Genomic DNA, 12,069 nt, shown 5'->3' with positions numbered 1-12,069 from the left:
TCATAAATTGTCGCTTAATTTGTTATAATTTGTCGTAAAGTTTACAAATTTGTCGCGTTAATCGCGTGATGCAGTAAGTAGATCTAAAGGCCCATACAGACACGTTTAATAATTTAGTCGAGTAGCGAGTAGCCACTTACCACTGGAACGTTTAGTAGATGGCAACTGTCCACATTTAATACGCTCAAGACACTTTAGTGGTACTCAAGATGAACAGACGACGTCATCGCTCACAATACAATTGCTAATTCACCAAACTAAATTTATGCGTTCCCTCGTGTTTAGTGGTAGTTGTGAGTAGTGGGGGTACGCTACTCGACCGAAAAAATAGAATCAAATGGATCTACTCGACTAAATCGTTTTAGTAAACTACTCGACTAAATTGTACTGTCGCACGTGGCGAGTTACTAAATTACTAAACGTGTCTGTACGGGCCTTAACTGATGCTATACATCAGTTAGAAAAACAGGATAATATGATAGTAACGTGCGAATTGTTCATAGACGCTGAGTATGTACAGCTTCCTAGGGGCAAGTCCAGACGGTTTAGTGGAACAAGGAGTTGTTGTGGAAAAAAAATGCCCTTGCTTCGCATACCATATGCATCCCAAGGATGCCATAAAACAAAAAAAAATTTTGGAAATGGAATTAAGAAAGAGACTGTTTTAAAATAAATAAAAAAAATAAATGGTACTATCAAGTACAAGGACAGTTGAAAATTACCAACAGAAAAGGATGCATATTTGTGGTATGGACCTGGTATGGACCGATATAAACTATCCATTACAAGTTTCATATACAGGGTCATCCATGACGACCGTCCATTAGAACTTTACAGGGTTCTGGCCAAAATAAAAATTTGAAAATTCAGATTTAAGTATTATTGCGTTCTCTTCCACTAAAATATTTTCAGATATCTAACACTTCCGGTTATACCGGAAGTCGCCACCTACTTTATTTTTTCAAATGGAACAACCTGTATATTTTTACATATTTCGATTTGTCTGTTTTCAAGGTTTATGAATGACTTTACTTTTTGCCATTTGATTCTGCCGTTCTCGAGTTATTCGAATCAGAGAACACTGGATTTTTGGGATATCAATTTAGGATTCAGAACATGCTTAAGCAACATGATGTAGTATGTTTTGGTGCCGAGTATGGCTGTCTAGAACGTTTGGTCACTTTACTATGGCACGTTACCTTTTCGAAACTTGGAAGTACCGTAACTTCATTTCTTTAAATGGCACCCCCCATATTTTATTACTTAGTCGTCTTCGTGTCTCATTTTACATCTTTTATATCCCATATGTCCTATACCTAACATTTATAGTTTAGGAAATAATTAGGGTTTTTTGAAAAATGCACACATATATCGATATTTAACCTATAGTCGAGCCGTCGAATTTGTGCAGTGATAAATCACCGTGACAGGTAGGTAAATTTCTCACATCGTCGGTCGCCCTGTCCGGATTCGTCAAAGTAAGTGACCACACCCCTTCTGGGGGTGCGCACTGAGCGCGTTACTGGAGACAAAAAAATAAGAAAAGCCGCTGATGCACTGTGAACGGTATTCATAACTTCTTATTTGACTGTAAAGGAAGGTTTATTCTCGTATAGTGTAGCTGCGCCTTAAAGACCCTGGTGGGAGTAGGCGGTTACATAACGAAGGAACCGACTACCCCTTTTTTTGTAAGTACCTGTCACGGTGATTTACCACTGCACAAATTCGACGGCTCGACTATAGTGTGTCATGAATACCTAGTGCGACCTAGTGAATAACCGAATGAAGTGGAGGTTTGAAAATTTGTACTTGTGATGCTTGATGTCAGCTTTTTAACTAAAGTATTTTCAGGTACTGGGTACTTGTGGTTACACCGGAAGAGTTGACAATTTTTATATTTCAAATGGAACACCCTGAGTTTTATAACATTTTTCAATCAAAAATGTCAACTACAACGTTACTTTTTATAATTTATAAATCATCTACTTTGACCGCCGGAATTTTGTGCTGGGAATGTTGTTGTGGTTATGTATTATCAGAGGATCAGTAAGGAAAGAGTAAACAGTTTGACATTTGCTAAAGCTATGGTTTATTTCTGTTGGTGTGATGACTAGGTTACTTTTTGTAGTGATCTGTTCTCAAGAAATGCCACGTTTGGAATTTAGTAATGAGGATTATTTGAATTTGATAATAATTTATGGAGAGTGAATTTATCAAAAATGTTATGAAATACAGGGTGTAACCGCAAGCATCCGGAACCTGAAAATATTTTAGTAAAAAGCTGGCATCAAACATCAGAAGTCTGCAAATTTTCAAAAGGCCAGTTCATACGGTTATACACTAGGTCACACTAGGTATTCATGACACACTATCTCCCAAACTATAAATGTTAGGTATAGGACATATGGGATATAAAAGATGTAAAATCAGACACCGAAGACGACTAAGTAATAAAATATGGGGGTGCCATTTAAAAAAATGAAGTTATGGTATTTCCAAATTTCGAAAAGTTAACGTGCCGTAGTAAAGTGACCAAACGTTCTAGACCATAACATACTCCATCATGTTGCTTAAACATGTTCTGAATCCTAAATTGATATCCCAAAAATCGAGTGTTCTCTGATTTATTGAACAAATGTCTGCTGGAGCAGATTTTTCTAGAAAAATTCGAATAACTCGAGAACGGCCGAATCAAATTGCAAAAAGTAAAGTCATTCATAAACCTTGAAAACAGACAAATCCAAATATGTAAAAATATACAGGTTCTATTTAAAAAAATAAAGCAGGCGACGACTTCCGGTATAACCGGAAATTCTAGAAATCTGAAAATATTTTAGTCGAAGAGAACGAAATTAATAATACTTAAATCTGAATTTTTAAATTTTTGTTTTGGCCAGAACCTGTAAAGTTCTAATGGACAGTCGTCGTGGATGACCCTGTATAAGACATGGTATGAAATTTTGGAAGGACAATATGGAAAGTAAATTACAACAGTTTTATAAAGGTGTATGCTTCCAGAATTGATAGATCCTCGTCACACACGTCAATTGCCGATACGTGACTTACATTTTCCAAGATTAGTATTGATTTTTTTAAATGTTCTTACTGGTTCTAAATTTTAGGTCCAATTCTCGCACTCGAGACAGCCTCAGCATCACCTTGAATTACCCTCAATAAAATTCCTAAATATATACAGATTCAGGATAAACAATTTAAAGTTGTTGGTTGCGCTGGATATTTGGGCAATCAAAATAGTAATACCGCCGTAGGATATTATATAGCAATTTCATATCAAAATAGCATTAAATTGGTTGTTTACGACGATTTGAAAGATGTCGCTAAGGAGGTTCAGCCTACTTTTGAAACAATACCAGCATTAATTATACAGTGTCCGCCAAAAAGTCGGCAACACCCGTTTTATTTCTGTTCCATTGCATCTACATTTATGAAATTTAGTTTATGTGGGAGGTTCACACCGAACTTTCGATCTAAAGTATTTTCAAGATGGTGGCCTACTTCCGGTCCCCCGGAGTAGACCACAACTTCGTTGTTTTAAATGGAATGCTATACCGCAAGCGCTATCTAACGGACAATTTAACTTGTTTCAGACTGTGCACTTCCCCACGTCATAGAAAAGCCGCGATATTATTTCGTTTGAATACTTGCTATTTTCCACTTCAAATTACGCAAAATATAAAATTTATCAAAATATTTCGTTTACTTTGTGTTCATACATATACTTGCATATATCGTTTTACATAAAAATTTTCTCTAAATTTAATAAGTGTGTATGACCCCATTGTTCATTCTTTGGTTTTATCTATTTTTCTTATACTGTTTCTCTATACGATATGACGTGCAATTTTCTAAAGATTATATATTTAAATATCAGATCGTTGCGATCAAAAATTGACTTGAGTAGGATGATTGCTTATACTAATGTGGATGTGTTGACCTTGTCTGAAACCTGGCTACAGGATATTGACACTTTTCATGTGGAGATCGGGGGTCGAGAGGTGGCGGGATTTCTTTTGTTTTACGTGATTTTTTGGAGTTCTCCATTATTCAGTCTTCTTTCGAGATTGAGCAGTTGTGGGTAAAAGTTCGTTTTGGTTGCGAATGTCTGTGTGTTGGATGTGTGCATAAGCCTCCTGCTGTTTATTATAGAGGATTTCTGGATGAATATGAGAATTCGGTTGTAAGTTGTCTGAGCTTTACTGATAAAATTATATGTTGCGGTGATTTTAATGTTAATTTAATCAATGTGGATAATAGCGATAGCGAGTATCTGTTAAATTTGCTAAATTCCCTTGGAGGTCAACAATGATTGATGTACCTACAAGAATTAGTTTTAGAACGGCTTCACTGATAGACTTGTTGATAACGTTCGAAATGACTTCGGTTCTTCGCAGTGGAGTGCTGCCGTGCAATTTGTCTGATCATGATATGGTATTTTGCGATGTTGGTGTGAATGTAGGTAGACAATGTCCAGTGATCAAGTCTGTACGACTATTAAGCCGTATTGATAGTGTATCTTTTCTGCATGATTTGGAATCAGTTCCGTTCATTTTATTTTATCTAACTGATATTAACGACAAGGTCTTATCCTTTCACGCTCCAATAAAGCAAAGCCTATTTACCAAGTCTCCCGCACCCTGGGTGACTGATAATATTAAATTGATGATTAAGTTGAGAAATGAATCTAAAACCAAGTTTAGACATACGGGCAGGCCGGCTCATTGGAATATTATAAGACCCTTCGTAATCTTACTATTGCAGCTATAAGAAATAAAAAGCGAGCTTATTTTGGTTCTATTGCTGTTACGGGCAATACCAAACAGATGTGGAATAACTTGAAAATTTTGAACTTAAAACTAATTAAAAAATCTTGTTTACCTTTAAATTTAAAACATCCTGATCAGATTAATGATTATTTTGTAGGCAGTGTAAATGACATTATTAAAGATTTGCTGTATAGTTCTCCTACTTATAATAGTGAGTTTTCATTTAAGACTGTGGAGATCCCTCTGGTTTCTGACGTAATTACATCTATTACATCTTCTGCTGTTGGTACTGATGAAACTTCCATTGAGATGATCAAACTGTGTTGCCCTACCATTTTTCCATATTTGACCGACATACTGAATTGTTGTTTAGTTGATCATGTCTTTCCCTTGGAATAGAAACGCGCAGAGGTTATTCCTCTGCTCAAAAACGATAACCCACGAGAGTATAATGACTTTAGACCAATAAGTATTCTCCCTGTTCTTTCTAAAATTTTAGAGAAGGTTATGAAGACTCAACTGGTGGAGCATATGGAGACCAATAGTTGCTCCCTTCAGAACAATCGGGTTTTCGATGTGGGTATAGTTGCACAACATTTTTTTTAGTTTGTTTATATTTATTTGTCTTTTTTTGTTTTGTATTCTATTTTTTTTGTATTATTAGAATTTTGTGATCTCTGGATTTACTCTGCACTTTGCTCCCCAAAACTGGAGATGTTACTGAATTACTTCACTGTCAGAATTTTGATATTTTGTGTGTTTCTGAAACTTGGTTATCGCCATCTATTGATGATGGCTTGGTGTCCATTGACGGTTATTGTTTGTATCGTAGAGATAGAGTGGGCCGTGGAGGTGGTGTTGCGATCTATGCAAGAAATGTTTTTGCTTCTAACTCTATTGCTTTTGAAATGCGTGATTCATGCGAACAGGTTTGGATAGAGGTACGAATTGGTTCTGTGAAATGTGTTGTCGGTTGTATTTATAGTCGTCCTGCAACTAATAATACAACTTTTATTGATGATTTGGAGTTCCAATTGACGGAACTTAGGTTACGACATAGCATGATTTTTTGTTTGGGTGATTTTAATATAAATTTATTGATTACTGATCATAGAGATACTGTTAATTTTTTGTCTGTTATACAAGGTATGAATATGTTACAAATTATTAATGAACCTACGCGTGTGTCTGAAACAGCTTTAAGTTTGTTGGATGTGGTTGTTGTATCTGATGACGTGAATGTGAGGAAAGGCGGGGTGCTTCATTTGGAAATATCTGACCACGACTTGGTCTTTTGTAAGTGTGCTATTCAAAAACATAATCATAAGCCGATGTGGTTCACTTTTCGAGACTTCTCTTCTTTTAATTACAATGATTTTATTACTGCGCTGGAAAGCATTCCTTTCGACAATATCTTCCATATAGAGTCTGTGGATGACTGAGGATTCTTCTTTTATTCGATGTGTTTGCACCTGTGAAAACTATAAAGGCTAGTAAACCGAAAATGCCGTGGTTGACTGACACTATTCTGATAGTAAAACCTTGTGGAAAACGTTTAAAAAAGTGCATGTGGTTCCTAATAAAAACACTGATATTCCGTCTCATTTAAGAGATGCCAATTTAATAAATCAATTTTTTATTAATGGTGTCCCGGACAGTAGTGATAATTTAGCTGACAGTATTAAATTTTATTCGTCTACTTCACTAAATGGGAGTAACTCTCTATTTGAGTTGCGAGTTGTTAATATTAATAATCTTTCAATTCCTTTTGTTAATGAATATCTAAAATAATTGGTCTTGGCTTCTGTAACTTGAAGGTTTTATATACTTTTAGAGCTGTTCTCAGTATTGCTATGAAGAAAATGCTTTGTCAGTGTTTGATTTTGTCACTGTTTAACTACTGTGCGCCGGTATACGGGCCCTGTGTTGATGCTTTTACCGCGAATAGGATCCAACGAGTGCAGAACGCTTGCATAAGATTTATTTATGGCATTCGTAAATATGATAGAGTCTCCTATCGTTTACTAGACCTAAATTGGTTAAATATGCGTGGTCGTTATTTGCTTCCATCTCTCTGTTTCTTTCACCGATTGCTGAGTACCGGTAATCCGCCATATTTGCCGAGGAAGATTAGATTTCGTGGTGACATTCATTCCGTTAATATCCGGAACCGTAATTTAATTGCTCCACCGGCTCACTCTACCACTTTTTTTGAAAGATCTTTTACTTATAATATTTATTCGCTTTATGGTTCCGTTCCGGAGAGTTTACGGGGTTTGAGTGCAGCGGCGTTCAGGTGCGCCATATTTCGGAATTTGTTTGAGGAGCAATCTTAATGATGATGAGCGTTTTGTAATTTTAAGCACTTGCGTACATTATTGAATATTATTACTACTTATATTAAGTCTTTTTTTTTCTCTGTTTTTTTCCTTTATATTTTTTAGGCTTTTAATTAATATATTTAGCATTCCTGTGGTCAAGGGATATTTGTAAACCAGAGAGTGGTTGTACCACTCACCTGAACTATCCCTTGTGGTTCACCTACATGACTGTGTTAATATTTAGAGAATTTATTATTACTTTTTTTTTAATTATTTTATTGTTATTACTGATTGTTTTCTTTCTATTATTAATGGGTGAATAAAAGTATTATTATTAATGTTAACGTTGCTGTTGACATGGGAGAGAGTACTGCTGTGGTTTTTTTAGACTACTCAATAGCATTTGATACTGTTAACCATACCATTTTGAGCAAATTACTTCGTTATCTGGGTTTTAGTGAGGGCGCAGTGACAATATTAAGTAGCTTTCTTATGAAAGTTGATGATGCCATGTCTGGTGAACTCGCACTGTGTACTTAATGGTGGACCCCAAGAATCTGTGCTGGGACCTGTTTTGTTTTCTATCTATACTTCACAATTTAATAAATTTATTAAATTATGTAAAATGAGTACTTATGCGGATGATACCCAGCTTTCCGCTTCATACGCGACTGCGGGCAGTGGTATTGCTGAGGCTGGTATTAGCGGTGACCTTGATACGATTTTTGAATTAGCAACATACCACCAGCTAAAAATAAATCCTGACAAATCTATGTGGATGCGTTTTAATGGCCAACGGCACAACACTACTTCGCACTTGGGTATTAAGATGAATAATACCTTAATTAAAAAGGTCTCTGAAGCTAAGTATCTTGGTATGATTTTAGATACTAGCTTAAGATTTAGAAAACAAATATGTACTCAGAGATCTTTTTTTTTGCGTCGGCTGTACTCGCATCGTTCGTTTACCTTTGAAAATAAAAGTACACCTCTGTGATATATTTGTTCTTTCACAATTTAACTATATGTCTGCTGTATGTCATAAGGCTATAGATGCAGTCACGTCACGATGTATAGAAAAGGTTCAGAATAGTTGCCTCAGATTCATTTATGGGATTCGCAAATTTGATAGAATTTCTCATAAACTTAAGGATGCTGGATGGTTGAACATGAACTCTCGACGGGAGTTTCATAGTTTGTCTCTCTATCATAGAATCGTTACCACTGGAGTCCCGAAGTACCTACATAATAAAATTAAATATAAACCACAGTGCGAAGGAAGTCAGACAAGGTCAGGTATTACTTTCTATCCTCCAAAACATAGAACATCACTTTTTCAAAGGTCATTTACATATTATGTTTATAAATCGTATGGAAGCTTGCCACATGGACTAGAATTGAGGAATATGATTTTTTAGCAGTTAACGGGTCTTGTCTGATATTTGTTTTTCTTTTTTGTGGGTATAATTTTTTTTGTTTTGTTCTTTGTTTATATCATTGTTATTGCTCTTATTCTTATTGATATAAACTCATTGTTACGATATTAATAGTTACGCCATCAGTTATTACACTGAGTCCATTTTTAATTTTCATTATTATTGGTTTTTCGTCTGCTTCGTTCTTCTTTTTCATTTAATCTACGTTTGGGTCTTTTGGGCCCCTTCATTTAATTTAATTATGTTTAAATTTGGATTTGATATAATGTTGGTGATACTGTATTAATGATTGAAATGATATTTTTTTGTTTTTGTTGGTTATAATTCATGGATTTTTTTTTGTTTTCTTGCTTTTTTTTCGGTTGGATAGAACAAATATTCTGGATTGAAAATATTTCATTAGTTTAATTTATTGTAATTTGTATTGTAGTTTCTTCTTTGTAATAGAGACAATAAAGTCATTTATTATTATTATTATTAAAATTCAAAGATATCCGCAAATCGTGTTAACATAATAATAATAATAATATATTTATTGGTGAAACCAAAAAAAAAGAGTACAATTTACAATTACAAAAGAAAATATCAGGTAAAAAAAAAATGAATTATACTATATAAAAAAAAAATGAAGTACTAAATCATAAATAATAAGCGGTTTACCAAAGGAAACCGAGTCAATGCACCTGATGGACTCAGGTGTTATTGTTTTTCATCGGTCCCTTGATCAATATAGAAAATATATATAAACAGAATCCGATCATGCAGTAACACAATAAGGTAAGAAAGAAGTAAAAGTAAAAGAAGAATAAAAGAAGGAGCCGAAAAAGAAAAATAAATAGAACAGGAAGGATAAGAAAGAAGGCATAGTTTTATACATACTATATATATATCCCGTCAAGCAAAAGCTTGTTTATCTTAAATCACCCTGCTGCCGAAGAAGATATGCTTTGTAAAAAAATTTAAAACTACTCTTAGATTTATTGTTAATATCAGTAGGAATGCTGTTGATCAAATTAGGTATACTATATGAAAAACATCGTTCAAAAATTTGCAATCTATGTTGGGGTATAGACAAGCAAGAACGACGACGGATGTTGATGTTATGCACGTCAGAGCGGTATCTCAATTTATTTAACAAGTAGGGAGGCTTTTGATTGAAAATAATTCTTCGATAAAAACAAGCAGAGTGCAATTTACGACGCCGAGACATATTTAACCACCCAACCCAGTTTAAGGTATGGGATATTTTTTCTCGCTTTCGAATGCCAAATATAAAGCGTAAGCATGCATTTTGCACACGTTGAACACGCAACGACTCGGCGACATCTAAACAGGAGCCATATAGAACATCCCCATAATTAAAAATGCTTAACACCAGTGCATCACAAAGCTGCGCTCTCAGACACTGATTAAGCAGTTGTCTATTGCCATATAGTAGCTTCAACGTGGCATAAGCACGCTGGAGAAGAGAAGCGACATGTTTACGAAATCTAAGAGAATCAATAGTGATTCCCAGGTTTCGCGACTCATCAGTAATATTTAGCTTAACGCCATTCAATTTTAGATCCACAGATGCCTTGACTTCCCCAACGGCTCGCCGCCCCCCAAAGACCATAACCGACGATTTATCCGGGTTTAATTGAAGGCAAAGTTTTGAAGATTCCTCAACCAATCTTGTCAAATCAGAATTTATACAATTTTGTGCATCAGCAAGGTCATTGATGTTAAAAGAATAGTAAAGTTGCGTATCGTCAGCATACATGTGAGCCTTACAACTTCTCAGTACATTATATAAATTGCAAGTGTAAATTAAATAGAGAATTGGACCAAGAACTGATCCCTGAGGAACTCCAGACGATACAGCACATTCAGTAGAGAAGTTGCCATTTAGAGCTACCATTTGCTTACGACCAGTTAAATAGTTACAGAAAAACAAAATGGAATCATCAGAAAGTCCAATGTAATGAAGCATAGATAAAAGAGTTTTATGATGAACGGTATCAAAAGCCTTTGAATAATCCAGTAAAATTAAAATAGTGACATTTTTCTGATCAATCTCACGAACAATGTCGTCGGTCACATCCAATAGGGCAGCAGTACAGCTGTATCCTTTACGAAAGCCAGATTGCCGCATAGGTAGAATATTGAACTTATCTAAGTGCTCTCGCAACCTGTCAGCAATAATTTTTTCCAGAATTTTAGATATAACCGGCAAAATACTAATCGGTCTCAAATCTTTTAATTGGCTGGGATTGCTAGATTTTGGAATTGGCGTAATCAGAGCAGTTTTCCAACAGTCAGGAAACACAGAGCCCTGAATGCAATAGTTAATTATATGACAAATATAAGGCAAAATCAACGGGCAACACAGCAACAACATCTTTATACCAATACCATCAGTACCAATAGCATTTGATTTGAGATTGAGTAGTACGTCATAAATCTCTTCTTTAGTTGCAAGCGTTAATGTCAGCTTCTCAGTAACACCAGGTACTATGTTTAAGTTATAATAATTAATAGTGTCCATGTCACCCGTAGCAACTATTTGAGAAGTTTGGAAGTAGTCGTTAATAGCATCAACACTCGCTAAAAAGTCCGGAATAGAACGCTGTTTACTATTAACAATGCCCATCGCCCTAAAACCGGTCCAAAGTTCCCGACATCCCCTAGTGCTCAGCATATGCTCAAGATACGCTTTTTTTTCCCTCCGAATAGATAAATTAGTAAAGTTCCGAAATTCTTTATAAGAAATAAAATCAACAGGACCTTTTGTTTTTTTAAATTTAGCAAACGCATTATCACGAAGCGTCATAAGCAGCTTCACATTGTCAGTAACCCAGGGACGGTAATTTTTTCTCATCAAGGAGACCTTAATAGGAGCATGTATGTTGAAAAGCGTAAGAACATTTGTATTAAAAAAGGTCATTTTATCATTTACATTATTATAACACAGGATTTCCTGCCAAGGTATTTCCGCAAGATCATGATTAAAACTGTTTTTATCAAATTGTTTAAAGTCCCTGTAGCTTATCAGACGAGGTTGGGACTTCGGAGTGTCAAATAATTTTAATGTTACAAAAATTAGAGAGTGATCAGCTATGCTTATAGGTATCCCTTACATACACACCAACACCGCCGCCCGCTCGTCCCTCTCGACCCACAAAACTGTGACAGTAGTTATCTATAGAAAAGAGTGAATGGTTAGAATTAGAATAGTCCATGTTTCAGTGATGGCAAATATGTCATAAGAACCATTAACTATGATATCCTTCAAAGCAGCAAAGTGAGCAGGCAGTGATCGCACATTTAAATGACCAATCTTCATAATTATATATTGAGATACAGTAGGCAAATTTAAAAATAAAAATAAAACACGCCCAAGTAAAGGAAGAGAAAAGAGAAAAAAACTAAGAAAAACAGAGAAAAAAAAAAGAGAAAAGAAAAGCAAGAAAAGCAGAGGAGAGATAATATGCTCTTAATTACAAATCAGTTTTTGATTGCAATCCTAACACAAATCCCCAACAACAA

Source organism: Onthophagus taurus, chromosome 3, assembly GCF_036711975.1.
Source record: "Onthophagus taurus isolate NC chromosome 3, IU_Otau_3.0, whole genome shotgun sequence".
NCBI classification, from domain to species: domain Eukaryota; kingdom Metazoa; phylum Arthropoda; class Insecta; order Coleoptera; family Scarabaeidae; genus Onthophagus; species Onthophagus taurus.
The sequence above is the reverse complement of the archived record's forward strand: the minus strand, read 5'-3'. Positions refer to the sequence as shown.